Source organism: Pseudophryne corroboree, chromosome 7 (assembly GCF_028390025.1).
Source record: "Pseudophryne corroboree isolate aPseCor3 chromosome 7, aPseCor3.hap2, whole genome shotgun sequence".
In the NCBI taxonomy this organism is placed as follows: Eukaryota; Metazoa; Chordata; class Amphibia; order Anura; family Myobatrachidae; genus Pseudophryne; species Pseudophryne corroboree.
In genome coordinates, this window is record NC_086450.1 from 300,959,622 (window position 1) to 300,985,989 (window position 26,368).

Consider the following 26,368-nt stretch of genomic DNA (forward strand, 5'->3'; position numbering starts at 1 on the left):
TGTATATATTTACACCACCATTGGTCGCTTAGAAGTATCTTATTCATTTTTTCCATTTACTAATTTTAACCTGGCGCATGTACTAGTGCGGGACATATTTAAGATCCAGCAGATGCCCTTTATACACCAGGGAGTGGCCCATAAAGAATGCAGCATAAGGGTAAAAATTCACTGACACATTGTGATAAATAGACTACTTCTCTATTGGCGCTCTTAGTATATATATATATATATATATATATATATATATATATATATTGAAAGAAGAGATTTCCCCAGGGAGCTGATGGCTGATGTCGTACTTTGGTATGTACAAGTTTTGTATAATAAAATAATCTTAAAAAAGAGAGATTGTTTATTTTTTTTAAAAGCAATACATAAAACTGTTTACAATTTGCCCAGAATAACAATAAACAATGTTTGTACAGACGATAGTTGTGTTGGTAATTCAAACAACATCAAAATGATCTTCTTTGTAGAGATGTCAGAGAACAATGTGCTAACCCAACGCGTTTCATCCTACAGACTTCATCAGGGGTGTATTAATCTAAACAATACAGAAACATTCATAAACAACTTCACTCTTCTAGTTATAATACAATTAACTCTTCAAAAGCTTATTGAATACATACCAAAGAATCACAATATGGACATACATCTTATCGTGTCTTCAAAAAGGCAATTTAACAATGCTTAAAATAGTATCGGACCAAATTTCACCATATGGGGTATCTGTAAAATCATAACATATGTTACCAAAAGAATATTACCATAAAAATATATGGACAGGATATATTATGTGAGGAGGAACAGAGGAGGAGGACTGGTTTACAAGGATTCTATTGGGCTTTTAATTAGCCTTACTGCTTCATACTTAGTCAGAAAGGATTGTCTGATCATATTTGAATGTTAAACATATTTATACGTTCAACTTTTGATAAATATGGGACCAACAGAATGTGTAGATAATTCTCTGATGAAGCGTTACTAATATTCGCTTAATATTCACCAATTGGAAGTTTGAAGTGTAGATATACATATAAATAATTGTTATATATTTTATTTACTTTTATTCGCATTGGCACAGATTATACATACCAATTTAAATTGAATTGGAAGTAACCTTTTTCACTGATTATCCACTGGGTATAACCTTTTTGAAATTTTAGAGTAATTCTGAATCTATAATAGAAAAGAGATTCTATTTAACTCTTGGGTGTGGTATTTATAATGTGATCGCCCATACCACATTCATCATACATACCAATTTAATTCAATTAAGCCCATAAGATGGCAAATCACTGGATATCTTCCAGATGTCAATTTAGACAAAGTGGACCACTGTAATAGTACCTATGATTAAACAGAATATGTGGACGGGTATAATATTTGTCATTTTAATCCCCCTTGAAATATGTCTTATTTAGTATACTCATCGTACATACCAATTAGATTACATCAAGCCCATAAAGTGACTGATCACTGAGTGTCATCCCAGTGTTTATTTGAACAGGGCAAATCACCGCAACAGTGCCTATAATTAGACAAAATAAAGACGGGTGTGATGTTTGTAATATAATTCCCCTGTGGGGGTGACATCCTTATTATATTCGTCATACATACCGATTCAATTAAATAAAGCCAATTGAAGCAGCTAATCACTGGATATCGTCCAGGTATCAAATTTGAACAAGGCAAACCACTGCAATTGTGCCTATAATTAGACAAAATATACGGGTAGTATAGCACTAGTCTAAATCATTGGTTTTTTATATATAACAATCCCATATATGGAGATTATTTCCCAAGCAGACCTGGTCAGTGCTGCTTAATCAGGGATTGACATAGCATAACATAACTGGAGCTGATGAAGAAACACTGCAAAGCATTTCTCTTCAACAGTGGCATATCAAATTTCAAACACAAGGTGTAACATAGAGAAAGCTATTACTGCTTTTCACCAATTTTTTAGTGATAACATGTTCAGATAACATGGAGAACCATGAAGTTAACATGCTTACCTCTCCACAGAAAGTGACACTCCTAGCTGCTGCATGGTCTGAGGGCTGGAAATCCTGGGTTTAAAAAGCCCTTAATTGACTACATCACTTCCTATCTGATGATTAGCAAGAAAGTGTTTAAAACTCCATATTTTTCTGTTACCGGTGTGTAATGAACTTATGTTAACCTAAAAAACGGTCCCAATAACAATTCCTTAATTAATTGAAAAGTAATGGTGCTGTGCCTTAAGGAGAGAGAGATTTAATCTGATAATTGCTCTCCAATTACTACCATGGTGTGCATTCAACCAGGCAAATGGAGTTTCCTATTGTTACTTTGTTGCCTAGGTAACCATAGTTACCTAGGCAACACCCTTAAAGGGTGTGACACATAAATTCCCAATAATTAATAAATTACCCCAATCAGCTTTTAATGACAATAACTGATACATAATATTTAATTAACTATTCATTCCCATCACAAACAGTCCTAGCTATCAGTATTTAATATTTATTAATTAGGCTGCAATTTTGTGCATAAATTGTGTTATTTTACTTATACCCTCAGGTATAGGCAGTTCTATTATAATAAGTGATAATTTCTTCATCAACCAACTCCCTAATTATTCAACCCTTAATGTGGCATAAAAATTGTAACTATTCATTATAATTATTTCACTATTCATTCCCTTCATAAAACAGTCCTAACTCTCAGTATTTAATATTTACTAGTTAGACTGCAATTTTGTGCATAAATTGTGTTTTTTTCCCCCCTCATATCAACAGGTGTAAACAGTACTATATTAATAAACTTTTCTTAAAAGTGATAATTACTTCATCAACCCAATCCATAATTATTAAACCCTTAATATGACATAAATATTGTTGCCATCCTTCAGGTAATACTACTGTCCACAAGCTTCGATTAAATGCAATTATTCCTGTACAAAATATTAACTTATACTATGTAGGGAGTATATATATATATGAAATTGTTTCTGGGGAGCGCTCTTATTTAATAGATATTTCATTAGGTTTATGGTTATGAAATGAAGATGCTCTGTTAGAACCTTATATACACATACACCCATATACTAAACAAAATATTTTATTAAAAATGCACTGACATACAGTATTCAAAAATACATTTTCTTAATCCTTTCCAACAAACAGTGTTAACTGCTTAGAGACTTGTTTGTCTATTTAGTTTTTGTAAATACAGTAATTTATAAAACATATATTTATTTCACCCAATGCATTTAGTCTATGGCGACTTCTTCAAGGGTGTCTTTGGGTGTAAAGAAGGAGAAAAGAAATCTTAATATACAGTACATCTGGTGAACAGATGTCTCAGTACACAACTTATTCAATAAATAAAAACACATTAAATGTTAATATGTAGTTTAGGAGATGGTTCACAATTATCAGATTAGAATACAATACATAATTCTACCCTAAATGACTACCTTAATTGTTTTTTAGGTGACATAATGGTTGTCTGTTATAAGACTCCATAATATCCTATTTAATAAGTATATATATTTTTTATTTGAATGTTAGTAAAGTCAAATACTTACTAGTTCTTAGACAATAGGATTCTCATAATCTGATGACAGGAATGATTAAAATTAGAGATGTGCGGCTGGCACTTTTCGTGTTCTGTGTTTTGGTTCTAATTCCACTTTTGTGTTTTGGTTTTGGCTTGGTTTTGCCACAACCACCCTTTCGTGTTTTGGTTTTGGTTTTAGGTCTGGATGATTTTTGAAAAAAACATAAAAATGGCTAAAATCACAGAATGTTGGTGTAATTTTGATCCTACGGTATTATTAACCTCATTATCATTCACTTACACTCATTTCCAGTCTATTCTGAACACTGAAAACCTCACAATGTTGTTTTTAGGCCAAAGGGTTGCACCGAGGTTGCTGGGTGACTAAGCTAAGCGAAACAAGTGTGCGACACAAACACTTGGCCCATCTAGGAGTGGCACTGTGTGTTAGACAGGAGGGCAGATATTAAAAAAAGGCCCCAAACAGCACATGATGCAAAGAAGTAAAAGAGGTGCACCGAGATTGCTGTATGACTAAGCCAAGCAACACAAGTGTGCGGCATAAACACCTGGCCCATCTAGGAGTAGCACTGCAATGTCAGACAGGATGGCACTTTTCAAAAAGTAGGCCCCAAACAGCACCTCATGCAAAGATGTTGAAGAGGTGCAATGAGGTAGCTGTATGACTAAGCCAAGCAACACAAAAAAATGGCCCATCTAGAAGTGGCACTGCAGTGGCAGACAGGAGGGCAGATATCAAAAAAAGGCCCAAAATAGCACATGATGCAAAGAAGAAAAAAAGGTGCACCGAGGTTGCTGTATGACTAAGCTAAGCGACACAACCACCTGGCCCATCTAGTAGTGTCATGCAGTGGCTGAATGTCGAGAGTGGGCTGCAATTGTTTGGTAACTGACAACATCTCCATCATGACCCTGTCATTTATTAAAAATTCTGCAATTGGTGAACTTATAAGGCAGTACCCCAGGACTAATACAGTAGTATCCCTGGACTCATACGGCAGTTGCAGCAAAAACTAGGCACCAAACAGCATCTCATGCAAAGATGTTGAAGAGGTGCAATGAGGTAGCTGTATGGCTAAGTCAAGCGACACAAACAATTCCCACTGGAATTATATGTCCAAATCACTAGAATTATATCCATATCACTGGAATTAAAAGGCAAAATCACTGTAATTATACGTCCAAGTGACTGGAATTATATATCCAAATCACTGAAATTACACGTCCAAATTACTGGAATTAAATGGCAAAATCACTGGAATTATACATCCAAATCACTGGAATTAAATGGCAAAATCACTGGAATTATACTGCAAAATCACTTGAATTATACATCCAAATCACTGGAATTATACGTCCAAATCACTGGAATTAAATGGCAAAATCGCTGGAATTAAATGGCAAAATCACTGGAATTAAATGGCAAAATCATTGGAATTATACATACAAATCACTGGAATTAAATGGCAAAATCACTGAAATTACACGTCCAAATCACTGGAATTAAATGGCAGTACCACCGGACATATACGGAAGTGTCCGAAAGGATGGCACTTTACAAAAATAGTCCCCAAACAGCACATGATGATAAGAAGAAAAAAAGGTGCAAGATGGAATTGTCCTTGGGAATATGTTGCATAAACAGGACATGTACACTTTAACAAACCAAATAATTTCAGCGACAGGGTCTGCCACACGACTGTGGCTGAAATGACTGGTTTGTTTGGGCCCCCACCAAAAAATGAAGCAATCAATCTCTCCTTGCACAAACTGGCTCTACAGAGTCAAGATGTCAATCTCATCCTCATCCTCCAATTCCTCACCCCTTTCACTGTGTACATCCTCCTCCTCACAGAGAATTAATTCGACCGCGCTGGAATCCACCATCACAGGTCCCTCTGTACTTTCTGGAGGCAATTGCTGGTAAAAGTATTCCCGGAGGAATTTATAATTCATTTTGATGAACATCATCTTCTCCACATTTTGTGGAAGTAAGCTCATATGCCGATCTCTGACAAGGTTACCGACTGCACTAAACACTCTTATGGAGTACATGTTACGATCCGGGTATCTGGACGCCATTTCTTACCTATCAGATGCCTCCTAAGGCTGGCTCAGCGCTCCAGGACCGGATCCCATCTGTCATCCTGATGTGCACATTCCCGCATCCTCGCCTGTCTCTCTGGACGCAGTCACAGTAACGCCTTATACATCTGGCATGGCGTCTCACGCGGCCTCCGCCGCCGTCCCTGAGCTTCTGCATTCAGAGTGGCGATTACGTCAGCCGCGGCCTCCGCTGTGTCCGCGTGGTTGGATGTGCATCTGTCAGCCTGGCGTCTCCTGTCTCCGGTGGCCGGCGCCGCCATTACTGTTTTCCAGACCACATGGATTACAATCCAAACTTCCCTCCAAGTGTCTGCATGGGCGCAGCCATCTTGGATTCTGTCAGCTGATCTTTCCTACCAATCCGTTGTTAGTATTATTAATTTGCATAATTGCCTAGCCAATGCCTTCCTTGCTGCAGGTATAAATAGGTTGTGCCTGAGCAAGGAAGGCGTCAGTGCTTTGGTTGTCAAACCTAGTTCCAGTTTGTCTCTCTTCTGTGAATGTCTTCCAGGTTCCAGCTCCTGTCTCCAGACTTCTGCTATAGAGACCCGCACCAGCATTCCATCTGCGGTGTAGCCTGACTCTCCGATCCATTCTGGACTCACCTGTTTCCAGCTACAACATCACCTGCTTCCAGCTCAGCTTCCAGCAGTGTACAGCTTCTCTTAAAGGGCCGGTGTCCTTTCTGCAGTTTACCACTCTCCACCGGTATTATTATTTCTCCGCTCTCAAATTCTACATTTCATCTATATTGCATCGCTCTCAAGCTTTATTTATTATTTAACTGGTTCCAGCCAGTATCCACTCCGTGCCAACACCTGTCTGGTTCTAACCAGTACCCACAGCAGCATTTTATCTACAGCAGTCCAGCTTTCCCTGGAACACCAGCTGGTACGACCCTGGGCTTTCCTCATTGCTACAGTGGAGCCTGGTAAGGACTTTCCAACTTGCAGTTAATAAGAACTGTCTCATACCACCAGAGCTCTGTGGCCCCTGCCACCCTGTAGTACCCAGGAACTGTATTATTATTTCTCTGCTGATTTTTATGTTTCTTTTACTGCTACTGTGATGCATGGAGTTTGTCATAAATAAATATCATTGACTTTTACTCAAGTTGTCGTGGTCACGCCTTCGGGCGGTTTCTCTTCATGTTACTTACATGTCCAGGGGTCTGATACAACCTCCCAGGTTCCGGTACACCTCAGCCCCTACAACTGAGGCTGCCTTCCGTCAGCTCAGGCCCTCAGTTGTGACAGTACACACAGGAGGGGGGGGCAATTTAGGTAAAATAAAGCCAGTTTTTGCAAGGGCATCCAAATTGCCTCTTTTTCCTCACAGTATAAATACAGACTGTCTGACATGCCTACTTGGATGCTGTCACTCATATAATCCTCCACCATTGTTTCAATGGTGACAGAATCATATGCAGTGACAGTAGACATGTCAGTAATTGTTGGCAGATCCTTCAGTGTAGACCAGATGTCAGCTTTCGCTCCTGACTGCCCTGCATCACCGCCAGTGGGTGGGCTAGGAAATCTTTTCCTTGCAACCCCTGTGGTGGTAGAAATTGAAGGAGGAGCTGTTGTCAGGTCACGTTCCACTTGAATTGACAATTTACTCACAAGCAGGTCTTTGCACCTCTGCAGACTTGTGTCTGCCGGAAAGAGAGATACAATGTAGGTTTTAAACCTAGATTCCAGCACGGTGGCCAAAATGTAGTGCTCTGATTTCAACAGATTGACCATTATTGAATCCTGGCAAAGTGAATGATGGGCTCCATCCACAAGTCCCACATACTTTGTGGAATCGCTCCATCTTTGCTGCTCCTTCAGTTTCTCCAGCTGCTTCTGCACAAACCTGATGAGGGGAATGACCTGACTCAAGCTGGCAGTGTCGGAACTGACTTCACGTGTGGCAAGTTCAAAGGGTTGGAGAACCTTGCACAAGACGGAAATCATTCTCCACTGCGCTTGAGTCAGGTGCATTCCCCCTCCTTTGCCTATATCGTAGGTGGGTGTATAGGCTTTAATGACCTTTTGCTGCTCCTCCATCCTCTGAAGCATATAGAGTGTTGAATTCCACCTCGTTACCACCTCTTGATTCAGTTGATGGCAGGGCAGGTTCAGTAGTTTTTGCTGGTGATCCAGTCTTCGACATGCGGTGGCAGAATGTCGAAAGTGGCCCGCCAATTTTTTGGGCCACCAACATCATTTCCTTTACACCCCTGTCATTTGGAAAATAATTCTGCACCACCAAATTATTTGTATGTGCAAAACATGAGACGTGCTGGAATTTGCCCAGATGTAATGCATGCACAATATTGGTGGCGTTGTATGATATCACAAATCCCCAGGAACGTCTAATTGGGGTAAGCCATTCTGCGATGATGTCCCTCAGTTTCCATAAGAGGTTGTCAGCTGTGTGCCTCTTACGGAAAGCTGTGATACAAAGCGTAGCCTGCCTAGGAATGAGTTGGCGTTTGCGAGATGCTGCTACTGTTGCTGCTGCTTTTGTTGCTGCAGGAGGCCATGCATCTAGCCAGTGGGCTGTCACAGTCGTATTGTCCTTAGTCTGCCCTGTTAGACTTGTCCACATGTCTGTGGTAAAGTGGACACTGGATACAACCGCATTTTGTAGGACAATGGTGACTCTTTTTCTGACGTCTTTGTACATTCTTGGTATCGCCTGCCTAGTGAAGTGCAACCTAGATGGGATTTGGTACCGGGGACACAATACCTCCATAAATTGTCTAAATCCCTCTGCATTAATGGCGGATACTGGACGCACGTCTAATTCCAATATAAGTGTCAAGGCCTCAGTTATCCGCTTTGCAACAGGATGACTGCTGTCATACTTCATCTTCCTTTACAAAGGACTGTTGGACAGTCAATTGCTTAGTTGAAGTAATACAAGTGGTCTTCCGAATTCTCCTCTGGTATGATGATCGACTCCCACCAGCAACAACAGCAGCAGCAACAGCTGCAGTAGGCGTACCACTCAAGGATCATCCCGAGGAATCCTGGTGAGGAGAGGACTCATCAGTCTTGACAGTGACATGACCTGCAGGACTACTGACATTCATGGCTGAGGAGGAAATTAACATTGAGGGAGTTGGTGGTGTGGCTTTCAGGAGCTTGGGTACAAGAGAAAGAAGGTATTTAGGTGTCAGTAGACTGCTTACGCTCTTACTCAAAGTTTCACAACTTGACACTGACTTATGATGAATGCATTGAAGGTGACATATAAGGGAGGATGTTCCAATGTGGTTAACATCATTACCCCTACTTATTACAGATTGACAGAGGCAACAGATGGCTTGACACCCGTTGTATGGATTTGTGGAGAAATAATTCCACACCAAAGAGGTGGCTTTTTTGGAAGTTTGCCCAGGCATCACAATGGGCTTCTTCATCCCACTGACAACAGATGTCTCCCCCGGTGTCCCATTTAAACAAACCACATCACCATCAGAATCCTCATCGTCAACTTCCTCCTCAATGTCAGCAACACCCATATCCTCATCCTGGTGTACTTCAACAGTGAGGGGGTGTGCAAATGGTGGAAGGAGCCACCTCTTCCCGTCCAGTGTTTCGAAGGTCAGACATCGCAACCGCCGACACACTTGGACTCTCTGGGGATTTGTGATACCATCTCAGAATGCACAGTTCTTTTCTGTGCTTTTTCCAGCTTAACTCTTTTAATTTTTCTAGTGGGAGGATAAGGGCTTCCATCGTCATGTGGAGCTGAACCACTAGTCATGAACATAGGCCAGGACCTCAGCCGTTCCTTGCCACTCCATGTCATAAATGGCATATTGGCAAGTTTACGTTTCTCCTCAGACCATTTAAATTTATTTTTTGGGTTCTTTTTACTGAACTTTGGCTTTTTGGATTTTACATGCCCTCTACTATCACATTGGGCATCGGCCTTGGCAGACGACGTTGATGGCATTTCATCGTCAATGTCATGGCTAGTGGCAGCAGCTTCAGAATTAGGAGGGAGTGGTTCTTGATCTTTCCCTATTTTATCCTCCAAATTTTTGTTCTCCATTATTTTTCTGGAGTTATATAACACATTATGTGGCACAGAAATGACTGATGGCTGATGCACAGGACACTACCACTGGTCTGATGCAGGACAACACACCACCACTGAACTGATGCAGTACAACACAGCAGCAATTTAATGGACATATGGCAGCAAGAGGACACAAACACTGTGACTGCCTGGTCACTGGAATGACTGATGGCTGATGCACAGGACACTATAACTGGACTGATGCAGCACAATACACCACCACTGAACTGATGCAGCACAACACAGCAGCAATGAACATATGGCAGCAAGAGGACACATCCACTGTGACTGGACAAATACAGCACAAGACACGGACACTAAGAGAACAGAGACATGTCCTCTCTCTACACTCTCCTATGCTGGAATGAAAATGGCGGGGACACGCGGCTCCTTATATGGAAACCAAACCCTGCGAGAATCCAACATTGGGATGATGACGTTTTGCCTTGTTCTGGTTTCCGAGTCAGGCGGGAAAACCCGAGCCTGGCTCAGATCCGGGTTCGAATGGTAAAGTCCAGTAGGGTTCGGTTCTCAGAGAACCAAACCCGCTCATCCCTAATTAAAATGATTCTCATTCTTAGATGATGACTTAGTGAGTAACACCATAAGCAAGGACAAATAATTTCACCTGATTAAACAGAAACGTCCAATTTAATATTTAAACTTGTGAATTTGCATAAACTCCTTCTTAAACAGGTAGATACGTACTAAAAACATATATAGAACAATCCTAAATGGGTTCCACATCTTTATAGCAGTTAGCTGGATTTCATATTTATGGAGTTCCTATAACAGAGATTAATTTATATAATTTAATAAATTATTGTAATTTAATTTTCAGAGAGATTGAGTCTAGGAAGCACAAAAAAGAGTATTTAATTCTTACTATAAACTTAACTAAGAAACAGAGGACCTTAATTAAATGTATAGAAGCTCTTAACAGCTGTCCTTAATAACAATTAGCTGGATTTCATATTTGTGAGTTTCCTATAATGGAGATTGATTAATATAATTTATTAAGTAGTTATATATCAGTTTTTAAGGGACTTAGACTAAAAAGTGTAGAAGGAGGGAGTTTGATACTTATTATAAACTGAGATCAAAAACAGAAGTTCGTAATAAATTGTATAGAAGCTCTTAACAGCTGTCCAATTTCTTAGTTTTACCTATTTAAGAAGCAATATAATAGTTGGTCCAATAAATATACTTCAGAGAGTATACAGATTAACTAAGGGTAGATATTCAGTTTACCAGCAGCAGTCCCATATGTCTGTATGCTCTGGAATCCAAGTGTGAATTGACTGATAGTTGCCCGGACTCTCTATTTAAGCCCCTTGGTGAATTACATCACTTCATGTTTGATGCCTGATTTAAATTAATTAAACCTTATTTTAAACCCCATTTTATTTCATTAGAATCATACACAATTATGTTTTATTATTAGCGCTTCCTTTAGGTAACATTGGTGTTCAGTGGGACAGTTTCTAACTGCCTGAATGGACTTAATAGTACATTTTGCGCTTCATGGATGTGTTTCAAGGCTCCTTATGATATGCACAAAGACATTGTGCATGTCACGTGACCGTGTCTTAGCCCGGAGCTATCGCGGTCTGTGATAGAGGAAGCCATTGTCATAGTGATATAGCTTTCTAAGCTATGCCTCTATCTGTTAGTGATGAGCGTGTTCGGTTCCTCGGAATCCGAACCCGCCCGCACTTCACCTTTTTTTTACACGGGTCCGAGCGACTCGGATCCTCCCGCCTTGCTCGGTTAACCCGAGCGCGCCCGAACGTCATCATCCCGCTGTCGGAGTCTCGCGAGACTCGGATTCTATATAAGAAGCCGCGCGTCGCCGCCATTTTCACACGTGCATTGAGATTGATAGGGAGAGGACGTGGCTGGCGTCCTCTCCGAGTCCGTTGTATTATATTAGAACTTAGTTAGTTATAATTGTGGGGAGGATTGGGGACGGGGAGCAGCTGTTAGGGAGTACAGTGCAGGGTTTTGAGTTTAATCTGTTGTTTCTCTGCCTGAAAAAAAACGCTTCACCATATCTGTGCTCACTCAGTGTGCTGCACTGCTGCATGATATATCTGTGCTGAGTGCACTGCTCACACTGCCTAATTGTGGGGACTGGGGAGCAGTTATAGCAGGAGTACAGTGCACAGTTTTGCTGACAGTGACCACCAGTCCAGTATACGTTTGTCTGCCTGAAAAACACTGTGGTGTTTTTTTTTTCTTTCTTCATGCTAGTTTGTTTAGCAGTCTGCTGACACTGCAGTGTCCACCAGGTCCGTTATACAGTATATTATATATATAATTAAGCACTAAGCAGCAGTACGGTAGGCCACGGCTGTACCTACCTCTGTGTCGACTCGGCACTCGTCGTCCATAAGTATAAGTAATACTATCCATCCATCTACATTGTATACCTGTGGTGTTTTTTTTTCTTTCTTCATACTAGTTTAGCAGTCTGCTGCTGACACTGTCCACCAGGTCCGTTATACAGTATATTATATTTATATATAAGCACTAAGCAGCAGTACGGTAGGCCATGGCTGTACCTACCTCTGTGTCGTCACTCGTCGTCCATAAGTATAAGTAATACTATACTATCCATCCATCTACATTGTATACCTGTGTTTTTTTTTTTTTCTTTCTTCATACTAGTTTAGCAGTCTGCTGACACTGTCCACCAGGTCCGTTATACACACAGTATATTATATTTATATATAAGCACTAAGCAGCAGTACGGTAGGCCATGGCTGTACCTACCTCTGTGTCGTCAGTGCACTCGTCGTCCATAAGTATAAGTAATACTATACTATTTATCCATCTACATTGTATACCTGTGGTGGTTTTTTTTTCTTTCTTCATACTAGTTTAGCAGTCTGCTGACACTGTCCACCAGGTCCGTTATACAGTATATTATATTTATATATAAGCACTAAGCAGCAGTACGGTAGGCCACGGCTGTACCTACCTCTGTGTCATCACTCGTCGTCCATAAGTATAAGTAATACTATACTATCCATCCATCTACATTGTATACCTGTGGTGGTTTTTTTTTTCTTTCTTCATACTAGTTTAGCAGTCTGCTGACACTGTCCACCAGGTCCGTTATACAGTATATTATATTTATATATAAGCACTAAGCAGCAGTACGGTAGGCCACGGCTGTACCTACCTCTGTGTCGTCACTCGTCGTCCATAAGTATAAGTAATACTATACTATCCATCCATCTACATTGTATACCTGTGGTGGTTTTTTTTTTCTTTCTTCATACTAGTTTAGCAGTCTGCTGACACTGTCCACCAGGTCCGTTATACAGTATATTATATTTATATATAAGCACTAAGCAGCAGTACGGTAGGCCACGGCTGTACCTACCTCTGTGTCGTCACTCGTCGTCCATAAGTATAAGTAATACTATACTATCCATCCATCTACATTGTATACCTGTGGTGGTTTTTTTTTCTTTCTTCATACTAGTTTAGCAGTCTGCTGACACTGTCCACCAGGACCGTTATACAGTATATTATATATATAATTAAGCACTAAGCAGCAGTATGGTAGGCCACGGCTGTACCTACCTCTGTGTCGACTCGTCACTCGTCGTCCATAAGTTTAAGTAATACTATCCATCCATCTACATTGTATACCTGTGGTGTTTTTTTTTTCTTTCTTCATACTAGTTTAGCAGTCTGCTGAAGACACTGTCCACCAGGTCCGTTATACAGTATATTATATTTATATATAAGCACTAAGCAGCAGTACGGTAGGCCACGGCTGTACCTACCTCTGTGTCGTCACTCGTCGTCCATAAGTATAAGTATTACTATACTATCCATCCATCTACATTGTATACCTGTGGTGTTTTTTTTTTCTTTCTTCATACTAGTTTAGCAGTCTGCTGACACTGTCCACCAGGTCCGTTATACACACAGTATATTATATTTATATATAAGCACTAAGCAGCAGTACGGTAGGCCACGGCTGTACCTACCTCTGTGTCATCACTCGTCGTCCATAAGTATAAGTAATACTATACTATCCATCCATCTACATTGTATACCTGTGGTGGTTTTTTTTTCTTTCTTCATACTAGTTTAGCAGTCTGCTGACACTGTCCACAGGTCCGTTATACAGTATATTATATTTATATATAAGCACTAAGCAGCAGTACGGTAGGCCACGGCTGTACCTACCTCTGTGTCGTCACTCGTCGTCCATAAGTATAAGTAATACTATACTATCCATCTATCTACATTGTATACCTGTGGTGGCTTTTAGTTGTGCGCAAAATATGGAGAACAAAAATGTGGAGGTTAAAAAAATAGGGAAAGATCAAGATCCACTTCCACCTCGTGCTGAAGCTGCTGCCACTAGTCATGGCCGAGACGATGAAATGCCATCAACGTCGTCTGCCAAGGCCGATGCCCAATGTCATAGTACAGAGCATGTAAAATCCAAAACACAAAAGATCAGTAAAAATATGACCCAAAAATCAAAATTAAAAGCGTCTGAGGAGAAGCGTAAACTTGCCAATATGCCATTTACGACACGGAGTGGCAAGGAACGGCTGAGGCCCTGGCCTATGTTCATGGCTAGTGGTTCAGCTTCACATGAGGATGGAAGCACTCATCCTCTCGCTAGAAAAAATAAAAGACTTGCGGCAAAAGCACTGCAAAGAACTGTGCGTTCTTCGAAATCCCAAATCCCAAAGGAAAGTCCAATTGTGTCGGTTGCGATGCCTGACCTTCCCAACACTGGACGGGAAGAGCTTGCGCCTTCCACCATTTGCACGCCCCCTGCAAGTGTTGAAAGGAGCACCCGCAGTCCAGTTCCTGATAGTGAAATTGAAGATGTCAGTGTTGAAGTACACCAGGATGAGGATATGGGTGTTGCTGGCGCTGGGGAGGAAATTGACAAGGAGGATTCTGATGGTGAGGTGGTTTGTTTAAGTCAGGCACCCGGGGAGACACCTGTTGTCCGTGGGAGGAATATGGCCATTGACATGCCTGGTGAAAATACCAAAAAAATCAGCTCTTCAGTGTGGAAGTATTTCAACAGAAATGCAGACAACAGGTGTCAAGCCGTGTGTTGCCTTTGTCAAGCTGTAATAAGTAGGGGTAAGGACGTTAACCACCTCGGAACATCCTCCCTTATACGTCACCTGCAGCGCATTCATAATAAGTCAGTGACAAGTTCAAAAACTTTGGGCGACAGCGGAAGCAGTCCACTGACCAGTAAATCCCTTCCTATTGTAACCAAGCTCGCGCAAACCACACCACCAACTCCCTCAGTGTCAATTTCCTCCTTACCCCTGAAAGCCAATAGTCCTGCAGGCCATGTCACTGGCAAGTCTGACGAGTCCTCTCCTGCCTGGGATTCCTCCGATGCATCCTTGAGTGTAACGCCTACTGCTGCTGGCGCTGCTGTTGTTGCTGCTGGGAGTCGATCGTCATCCCAGAGGGGAAGTCGGAAGACCACTTGTACTACTTCCAGTAAGCAATTGACTGTCCAACAGTCCTTTGCGAGGAAGATGAAATATCACAGCAGTCATCCTGTTGCAAAGCGGATAACTGAGGCCTTGACAACTATGTTGGTGTTAGACGTGCGTCCGGTATCCGCCGTTAGTTCACAGGGAACTAGACAATTTCTTGAGGTAGTGTGCCCCCGTTACCAAATACCATCTAGGTTCCACTTCTCTAGGCAGGCGATACCGAGAATGTACACGGACGTCAGAAAAAGACTCCACAGTGTCCTAAAAAATGCAGTTGTACCCAATGTCCACTTAACCACGGACATGTGGACAAGTGGAGCAGGGCAGACTCATGACTACATGACTGTGACAGCCCACTGGGTAGATGTATTGCCTCCCGCTGCAAGAACAGCAGCGGCGGCACCAGTAGCAGCATCTCGCAAACGCCAACTCGTTCCTAGGCAGGCTACGCTTTGTATCACCGCTTTCCAGAATACGCACACAGCTGAAAACCTCTTACGGCAACTGAGGAAGATCATCGCAGAATGGCTTACCCCAATTGGACTCTCCTGGGGATTTGTGGCATCGGACAACGCCAGCAATATTGTGCGTGCATTACATCTGGGCAAATTCCAGCACGTCCCATGTTTTGCACATACCTTGAATTTGGTGGTGCAGAATTATTTAAAAAACGAAAGGGGCGTGCAAGAGATGCTGTCTGTGGCCAGAAGAATTGCGGGCCACTTTCGGCGTGCAGGCACCGCGTACAGAAGACTGGAGCACCACCAAAAAAACCTGAACCTGCCCTGCCATCATCTGAAGCAAGAGGTGGTAACGAGGTGGAATTCAACCCTCTATATGCTTCAGAGGATGGAGGAGCAGCAAAAGGCCATTCAAGCCTATACATCTGCCCACGATATAGGCAAAGGAGGTGGAATGCACCTGTCTCAAGCGCAGTGGAGAATGATTTCAACGTTGTGCAAGGTTCTGCTGCCCTTTGAACTTGCCACACGTGAAGTCAGTTCAGACACTGCCAGCCTGAGTCAGGTCATTCTCCTCATCAGGCTTTTGCAGAAGAAGCTGGAGGCATTGAAGGAGTAGCTAAAATAGAGCGATTCCACTAGGCATGTGGGACTTGTGGAAGGAGCCCTTCATTCGCTTAACCAGGATTCACGTGTGGTCAATCTGTTGAAATCAGAGCACTACATTTTGGCCACCGTGCTCGATCCTAGATTTAAAACCTACGTTGGATCTCTCTTTCTGGCAGACACAAGTCTGCAGGGGTTCAAAGAACTGCTGGTGAGAAAATTGTCAAGTCAAGCGGAACGCGACCTGTCAACATCTCCTCCTTCACATTCTCCCGCAAATGGGGGTGCGAGGAAAAGGCTACGAATTCCGAGCCCACCCGCTGGCGGTGATGCAGGGCAGTCTGGAGCGACTGCTGATGCTGACATCTGGTCCGGACTGAAGGACCTGCCAACGATTACTGACATGTCGTCTACTGTCACTGCATATTATTCTGTCACCATTGAAAGAATGGTGGAGGATTATATGAGTGACCGCATCCAAGTAGGCACGTCAGACAGTCCGTACGTATACTGGCAGGGAAAAGAGGCAATTTGGAGGCCCTTGCACAAACTGGCTTTATTCTACCTAAGTTGCCCTCCCTCCAGTGTGTACTCCGAAAGAGTGTTTAGTACCGCCGCTCACCTTGTCAGCAATCGGCGTACGAGGTTACTTCCAGAAAATGTGGAGAAGATGATGTTCATTAAAATGAATTATAATCAATTACTCCATGGAGACATTCACCAGCAGCATTTGCCTCCAGAAAGTACACGGGGATCTGAGATGGTGGATTCCAGTGGGGACGAATTAATAATCTGTGAGGAGGGGGATGTACACAGTGAAAGGGGTGATGAATCGGACGATGATGATGAGGTGGACATCTTGCCCCTGTAGAGCCAGTTTGTGCAAGGAGAGATTGATTGCTTCTTTTTTGGTGGGGGCCCAAACCAACCAGTCATTTCAGTCACAGTCGTGTGGCAGACCCTGTCGCTGAAATGATGGGTTGGTTAAAGTGTGCATGTCCTGTTTATACAACATAAGGGTGGGTGGGAGGGCCCAAGGACAATTCCATCTTGCACCTCTTTTTTCTTTTTTTCTTCTTTGCGTCATGTGCTGTTTGGGGAGTATTTTTTGGAAGGGCCATCCTGCCTGACACGGCAGTGCCACTCCTAGATGGGCCAGGTGTTTGTGTCGGCCACTAGGGTCGCTTAGCTTACTCACACAGCTACCTCATTGCGCCTCTTTTTTTTCTTCTTTGCGTCATGTGCTGTTTGGGGAGTATTTTTTGGAAGGGCCATCCTGCGTGACACTGCAGTGCCACTCCTAGATGGGCCAGGTGTTTGTGTCGGCCACTAGGGTCGCTTAGCTTACTCACACAGCTACCTCATTGCGCCTCTTTTTTTTCTTCTTTGCGTCATGTGCTATTTGGGGAGTATTTTTTGGAAGGGCCATCCTGCGTGACACTGCAGTGCCACTCCTAGATGGGCCAGGTGTTTGTGTCGGCCACTAGGGTCGCTTAGCTTACTCACACAGCTACCTCATTGCGCCTCTTTTTTTTCTTCTTTGCGTCATGTGCTGTTTGGGGAGTATTTTTTGGAAGGGCCATCCTGCGTGACACTGCAGTGCCACTCCTAGATGGGCCAGGTGTTTGTGTCGGCCACTAGGGTCGCTTAGCTTACTCACACAGCTACCTCATTGCGCCTCTTTTTTTTCTTCTTTGCGTCATGTGCTGTTTGGGGAGTATTTTTTGGAAGGGCCATCCTGCCTGACACTGCAGTGCCACTCCTAGATGGACCATGTGTTTGTGTCGGCCACTTGGGTCGCTTAGCTTAGCCATCCAGCGACCTCTGTGCAAATTTTAGGACAAAAAAATAATATTGTGAGGTGTGAGGTGTTCAGAATAGACTGAAAATTAGTGGAAATTATGGTTATTGAGGTTAATAATACTATGGGATCAAAATGACCCCCAAATTCTATGATTTAAGCTGTTTTTTTAGGGTTTTTTGAAAAAAACACCCGAATCCAAAACACACCCGAATCCGACAAAAAAAATTCGGTGAGGTTTTGCCAAAACGCGTTCGAACCCAAAACACGGCCACGGAACCGAACCCAAAACCAAAACACAAAACCCGAAAAATTTCAGGTGCACATCCCTACTATCTGTTTAGATTAACTATTTATGGCTCTGTCAGTATGGTCCTATGTGCTGGCCAGCCTCTTTGCTGGCCACATGTCTATTGAGTTAAACAAGTCTGTCATAATGACATGAACTCTATGTGTTTACCCCCAAACTTTAATAAACATTTTTTATAGCTTATTAATGTTATTAGTGTATACAAAGTATCATTTTTATATTAGTGAATATAACTATAAAAACAGAGCTCTGGGATTGAACTTTATCTTTTTTATTGACATATCATATAAGGACTGCATCCATTAGTTTTAAACGTAAAATGTATTTTACTTAAATGTGAATCAACATTATAGTGACATTTAATTTGAATCATTTTATTATTATACAGATTGCCCACACATATAGGTAACCACTATAAAAAGATCCATTGTTCTTGGCAACGTAATCTGGTGTTGGTTTATTTATTTTTTATTAGTTATATATATAAAAAAAATATTATTTTTCATTTTTATATGTGATTAGTGCTACTAACTGGTGACTACTAATTATTGTTTAGATAGATAAATTAATAAGAGTCTTTAAGCTGACACACATTTTACAATCAAATGGGCACAAAATATATCTGGAACAATGTTTATTGCCACTAAAAAAGGAAAAGTGTCTTTTAGAAAGGATTATGAAAATGTATTCTTGAATATGTCATTGCATTTTTAATAAAATAATCTTTTTAGTATTTGGGTGTATGTGTATATAAGGTACTAACAGTTCATATTCATAAACCTAATGAAATATCTATTAAATAAGAGCGCTCCCCAGAAACAATTTCCTTTATACTAACCTTTTTAGGCCCATATCGACAAAGGGCCCTCCTTCTGGGATAGCTGCCTAAGATATCTGTATTTAATGACTAATTTGGTTCCACGATTATTGTAGTGAGTCTCTACCACATTGATTGATAGTAGCGCATTAAGTAAACTTTATCATATATATATAGTAGCGCATTGAGGAACCTTTATCATATATATATATATATATATATATATATTTATACAGTATATATATATATACTGTGTATATATATATATATATATATATATAGTCAATAAAGGGAAGATACGGCACTCCAAGACTGATATAACATACCCTCAGGCAGCAGAAGACAAAAGCTGACAGCGCAGCATGTTGAAGTCAACGTTTCATTTAATAAGATAAATTTCGTCAGGACAGAATCAAAGAACAAAGTGAAAAAGCTTACCTTAAATAGTAACCCCATACCACCACCACATACAGATTATTCCATACACGTGCGGGTCCTGGACGGGGACTAATGACGTCACGGTCAAGCGACGCGCGCCCTCCGGCGCCGTAGTCATAGCAACCCGTCGGGTAGCCGCACCAATGCTGAGAGTGAAATAAAAAGTAAACACACATGAGACAACAATAGAAACATATAACAATCCCCAAAAAGGAATAAATGCAACAATATGTAGAGGACTGAGCATGAGATGAATACTTGTTAATTAAATACAGTCCTAGGAATTATAGCCCTAAAAAACATATGATTAATTAAAGATATATGTTTAATTAAAGATATCCCAAAAACCTGGAACGGACCATAGGAGCATTTATAGAAAAATTAACCCCTAAAATCAAAGTCTGGGGATAACATCAGCCAAAAAAAAAGGCCGGTGCTAATGTGCCTAATTCTAGCCTATGAATATGGGCAAGACTCCATATGTAATGATAATGCATGGCACTATCAAAAGATGTGAGTAATGTAAAAAGATGTATATCAAGTCTGGCTATATAGAAAAATCTAAATATATAAAGCAAAAAAATATATGAAGTGAAAAAATCGGTCTACATATACAAGATCTAAAAATATATATAAAGAAAAAAGTTACAGGAAACAACCTAAATTGTTAGATTCATTGAGTCCATAAGGGGCCAGGGTGCGTAGCTCAAAGATCCAACGAGCTTCCTTGCGGAGTAGTGCTGCTCCACGGTCGCCCCCTCGGATGTCATTGGGGATGTGGTCGATGATTTTGTGTCGCAAGCTGGCCAGAGAATGTTTTGCCTCACGGAAATGTCGAGCTACTGGCTGTTCTTGATGGGTGCCCTCTAAAGCTGCACGGATAGCCTGACGATGTAGTGCCATTCTTTCTCTAAATTGGCGAAAGGTTTTGCCAATGTACAGCAATCCGCAAGGGCATTTAATGTAATAAATTACAAAGGTACTTTGGCATGACAGGATATGAGTGATGCGAATTTTCTTCCCGGAATGTGGGTGATTGAAAGTAGAGCCACATTCCATGGACCTACAAGTGGTGCAACCCAAGCACTTGTAGCACCCCGGTTGTCGGGACAAAAAAGTCTTTTGAACGGTGTTTTGCATACTTGAAATGTCATTTTTAACTAGAATGTCCCTAAGATTTCGTTTGCGTTTATAGCTGGGCATAAGTTTGCAGTGTTTGATGGATTTAAGATCAGGGTCAGCGGTGAGTACAGGCCATAGATTTTTACTCACCTCCATGTTTTTTTGATTGAAGGGATGATATTCCTGCACGAATGGAATTCTATTGTCCTTAATGTGACTAGATGTTTTAATGGCCAGAGTCTGCTGTCTCGGAGTATCCAATACTTGTTTTTTGGTTGTCTGTAATTGGGCAATATCATACCCACGGGCCACGAAATCCTGTATCATCATATCGATGCGTTTCTCCGCCTTGACCGGAGTATCGCAAGTGCGGACTGCACGTAAAAACTGAGATTTCGGTAGGCTACTTATGACGAAGCCAGGATGTTGGCTGTCTGCCCTCAAGATTGTGTTGCGGTCAGTAGGTTTCTTGTAAAGATCGGTAGTCACAAGTCCATCTTGTATGGATACTTCAACATCCAGGTACTGGACCACTGAGTCGCTAATCTGATAAGTAAAATGTATATCAGCATCCATCTCATTAATTTCTTGCATCGCTAGTTGGAATTCTAAACTGGTGCCTGACCAAATGATGAACAAGTCATCTATGTATCTGGTTAAGTATAGAATTTTGGATTGCATGATTGGGTTCAAAAGAAAAAAGTCCCGGTCCAGCTCAAACATGAAAATGTTAGCTAGCGATGGCCCCACACAAGATCCCATCGCACAGCCTCGTTGCTGGATGTACCACTGCCGGTCAAATAAAAAATAGTTCCTCGTTAAGGACAGCATTAACAACTCACAGAAAAAATTGATATCAGGGCCTCTATAAGCCAAGTTGCCCATGAGGAATCTACGAACTGCTTGTACTCCTCGGTTGTGAGGGATATTGGTGTATAGTGATATAACATCCAATGTACATAAAAAGCAACCTGCCGGTAAGGTAGGTAAATTAGCCAGTTTCCTTAGGAAGGTTGATGAATCCTTGAGATAGGTCGGTTGGTCTTGGATGAGTTCTTGTAAAAAACTGTCCAAATATTGTGAAATGATGTAGTAGATGGAGTCCCGGGCACTAATAATGGGGCGTCCAGGTGGATGTGTGGAGTTTTTGTGAAGTTTAGGAATTGAATACAGGACTGGAGTTCTTGGATGGTCTGTAGTTAGTACTTGACAGACTTTGTCCGTAATGACCCCACTTTGGGTGGCTTCCTGCAAAATAACATCAAGTTCTTTCTTGAATGTTGCAGTGGGATCCGACCTTAGTGGTCTGTAAACCTCGGTGTCATTCAGCTGTTGGAGGATGTCTTGTCGGTAGTATTCTAAGTCTAGCACCACAACGCCCCCACCCTTATCGGCGGGGCGAATGACTATGTCGTTATAGCTTTGTAGATTCTTTAATGCTGTACGTTCACCTTTAGTTAAGTTGTTCCTGGGTGGCGGAGAATTGTTAACATGTTCAGTGACACATTGATTAAGGGTTCTCGTAAATACCTTTAGAGAACTATTGGATGAAGAGGGATCAAACAATGATTTAGGTTTAAACCTTTGTATCTGTGAAGATGGAAGTTGGACTGGTTGTTTATCAAAAAATTCTTTCAGACGTATCTGTCGAGAGAACTTGTGGAGGTCTACTGTCCAGTTAAATAGGTCAAATTTTGATGTGGGGATGAACGAAAGTCCCCTGTCAAGTACACTCATCTCGTCATCAGTTAGAGTCCTGCTGGACAAATTGAACACTATGTTCGATTTTTTGCTGCGCGCTTCTTGTTGGAAGATCCTTTTCCACTGGCCGCCTCGCCTACTTTTTTTGGTGGAATGCCGCGCTGAGCGCGGGTACGCACTCCTAAAGGGGGCTTGCCTGTGGTTTTGTTGGTATCACTGTCGCGTTCACTCTGGGAAGATTGAGAACCAGATGAATCGTTGGTGCGCTCACGAGGTTGACGCCATCTTGATGATCTATTGGGTTTAGACGAAATTCCCGGATTGTTGACCCACGGGTAAACAGTGCACTGTTGATAATCCCTCTGAACAGTAGATAATTTCTCCCGTTTAAATCTGAGCAGGTCCAAGCGGTATTTATCAGTTTGCTCCTTAAGTTTAGTCATCCAATCGGTTTCCGGATCTTTACTAAATGTGTCATTAATGTTCATTTCTATTTCAGAAATACTGGTCTTAATGCGAGTTAACTCACGTTGAGACTCTTCTATCACTAGCAAAAGCAGATCAAAGCTGCATTTATTCAGAACAGCCACCCAGCGCCGGCAAAACTCCGGGTTAAATTTACCGATGGTGGGGGTGTTCTTGATTCTAAAACCCCTAGGGATCAATTTCTTACGATAGTAATCACTTAGGGTAGAGCCCTAGTCTATTTCTTTCTTTTTCAGTTTTAATAGTTTGAAAAACAGCTGCCCATTAGGCATAGTGATGTCAGGGGTGTCAGTAATTTCTGGAAACAAAATACCTTCAGCTTCACTTTCTGAGAGAGAAAGCATTTCTCCAGGAGGTAAAGGCACATTCCTATAGCCACTGGTGCTAGGTTGCTCAGTGCCTGTTGCCATATTGCAAATTTCACCAGAAAGTCTTTGTGAAAAAAATGTGTGAAAAAAAAAAAATGAATGAATAAAAATAAAAATGTGGATAATCTGTATCCTGGAGATAATTCCAAGGGTGCCTTGTCAAAAAAGTGCGGAGGAACGGGGGTGTCCGTCGCTTACAAAACGGACCTCTGCACAAACCCCCACACAATATATAAAACAAAACAAGGACTGGCACTCCTATAATCCGAAAAGGTGTGTAGTGCCCAGGTGCCAGTAAATGATGATACAGTCAATAAAGGGAAGATACGGCACTCCAAGACTGATATAACATACCCTCAGGCAGCAGAAGACAAAAGCTGACAGCGCAGCATGTTGAAGTCAACGTTTCATTTAATAAGATAAATTTCGTCAGGACAGAATCAAAGAACAAAGTGAAAAAGCTTACCTTAAATAGTAACCCCATACCACCACCACATACAGATTATTCCATACACGTGCGGGTCCTGGACGGGGACTAATGACGTCACGGTCAAGCGACGCGCGCCCTCCGGCGCCGTAGTCATAGCAACCCGTCGGGTAGCCGCACCAATGCTGAGAGTGAAATAAAAAGTAAACACACATGAGACAACAATAGAAACATATAACAATCCCCAAAAAGGAATAAATGCAACAATATGTAGAGGACTGAGCATGAGATGAATACTTGTTAATTAAATACAGTCCTAGGAATTATAGCCCTAAAAAACATATGATTAATTAAATCAACTTAACTAAAGGTGAACGTACAGCATTAAAGAATCTACAAAGCTATAACGACATAGTCATTCGCCCCGCCGATAAGGGTGGGGGCGTTGTGGTGCTAGACTTAGAATACTACCGACAAGACATCCTCCAACAGCTGAATGACACCGAGGTTTACAGACCACTAAGGTCGGATCCCACTGCAACATTCAAGAAAGAACTTGATGTTATTTTGCAGGAAGCCACCCAAAGTGGGGTCATTACGGACAAAGTCTGTCAAGCACTAACTACAGACCATCCAAGAACTCCAGTCCTGTATTCAATTCCTAAACTTCACAAAAACTCCACACACCCACCTGGACGCCCCATTATTAGTGCCCGGGACTCCATCTACTAAATCATTTCACAATATTTGGACAGTTTTTTACAAGAACTCATCCAAGACCAACCGACCTATCTCAAGGATTCATCAACCTTCCTAAGGAAACTGGCTAATTTACCTACCTTACCGGCAGGTTGCTTTTTATGTACATTGGATGTTATATCACTATACACCAATATCCCTCACAACCGAGGAGTACAAGCAGTTCGTAGATTCCTCATGGGCAACTTGGCTTATAGAGGCCCTGATATCAATTTTTTCTGTGAGTTGTTAATGCTGTCCTTAACGAGGAACTATTTTTTATTTGACCGGCAGTGGTACATCCAGCAACGAGGCTGTGCGATGGGATCTTGTGTGGGGCCATCGCTAGCTAACATTTTCATGTTTGAGCTGGACCGGGACTTTTTTCTTTTGAACCCAATCATGCAATCCAAAATTCTATACTTAACCAGATACATAGATGACTTGTTCATCATTTGGTCAGGCACCAGTTTAGAATTCCAACTAGCGATGCAAGAAATTAATGAGATGGATGCTGATATACATTTTACTTATCAGATTAGCGACTCAGTGGTCCAGTACCTGGATGTTGAAGTATCCATACAAGATGGACTTGTGACTACCGATCTTTACAAGAAACCTACTGACCGCAACACAATCTTGAGGGCAGACAGCCAACATCCTGGCTTCGTCATAAGTAGCCTACCGAAATCTCAGTTTTTACGTGCAGTCCGCACTTGCGATACTCCGGTCAAGGCGGAGAAACGCATCGATATGATGATACAGGATTTCGTGGCCCGTGGGTATGATATTGCCCAATTACAGACAACCAAAAAACAAGTATTGGATACTCCGAGACAGCAGACTCTGGCCATTAAAACATCTAGTCACATTAAGGACAATAGAATTCCATTCGTGCAGGAATATCATCCCTTCAATCAAAAAAACATGGAGGTGAGTAAAAATCTATGGCCTGTACTCACCGCTGACCCTGATCTTAAATCCATCAAACACTGCAAACTTATGCCCAGCTATAAACGCAAACGAAATCTTAGGGACATTCTAGTTAAAAATGACATTTCAAGTATGCAAAACACCGTTCAAAAGACTTTTTTGTCCCGACAACCGGGGTGCTACAAGTGCCTGGGTTGCACCACTTGTAGGTCCATGGAATGTGGCTCTACTTTCAATCACCCACATTCTGGGAAGAAAATTCGCATCACTCATATCCTGTCATGCCAAAGTACCTTTGTAATTTATTACATTAAATGCCCTTGCGGATTGCTGTACATTGGCAAAACCATTCGCCAATTTAGAGAAAGAATGGCACTACATCGTCAGGCTATCCGTGCAGCTTTAGAGGGCACCCATCAAGAACAGCCAGTAGCTCGACATTTCCGTGAGGCAAAACATTCTCTGGCCAGCTTGCGACACAAAATCATCGACCACATCCCCAATGACATCCGAGGGGGCGACCGTGGAGCAGCACTACTCCGCAAGGAAGCTCGTTGGATCTTTGAGCTACGCACCCTGGCCCCTTATGGACTCAATGAATCTAACAATTTAGGTTGTTTCCTGTAACTTTTTTCTTTATATATATTTTTAGATCTTGTATATGTAGACCGATTTTTTCACTTCATATATTTTTTTGCTTTATATATTTAGATTTTTCTATATAGCCAGACTTGATATACATCTTTTTACATTACTCACATCTTTTGATAGTGCCATGCATTATCATTACATATGGAGTCTTGCCCATATTCATAGGCTAGAATTAGGCACATTAGCACCGGCCTTTTTTTTGGCTGATGTTATCCCCAGACTTTGTTTTTAGGGGTTAATTTTTCTATA

At 41.7% G+C, this 26,368-nt stretch overlaps 1 long non-coding RNA gene across 2 annotated transcripts; it reads right to left on the minus strand.

Annotated features, from left to right (window-relative positions):
- Positions 1–337: 337 nt before the first annotated feature.
- On the minus strand, positions 338–2,060 carry LOC134943612 (uncharacterized). 2 transcript variants are annotated; one of them, XR_010181633.1, is made up of 7 exons: positions 2,022–2,060; positions 1,624–1,714; positions 1,446–1,534; positions 1,265–1,353; positions 1,099–1,182; positions 633–732; positions 338–547 (listed from the first exon to the last, which is right to left on the minus strand). It is a non-coding gene; the product is annotated as an uncharacterized LOC134943612 (long non-coding RNA). The 2 variants fall into 2 exon arrangements; XR_010181634.1 differs by lacking the exon at positions 1,624–1,714 and having other exon boundaries at positions 2,022–2,049.
- Between the last annotated feature and the right edge of the window lie 24,308 nt (positions 2,061–26,368).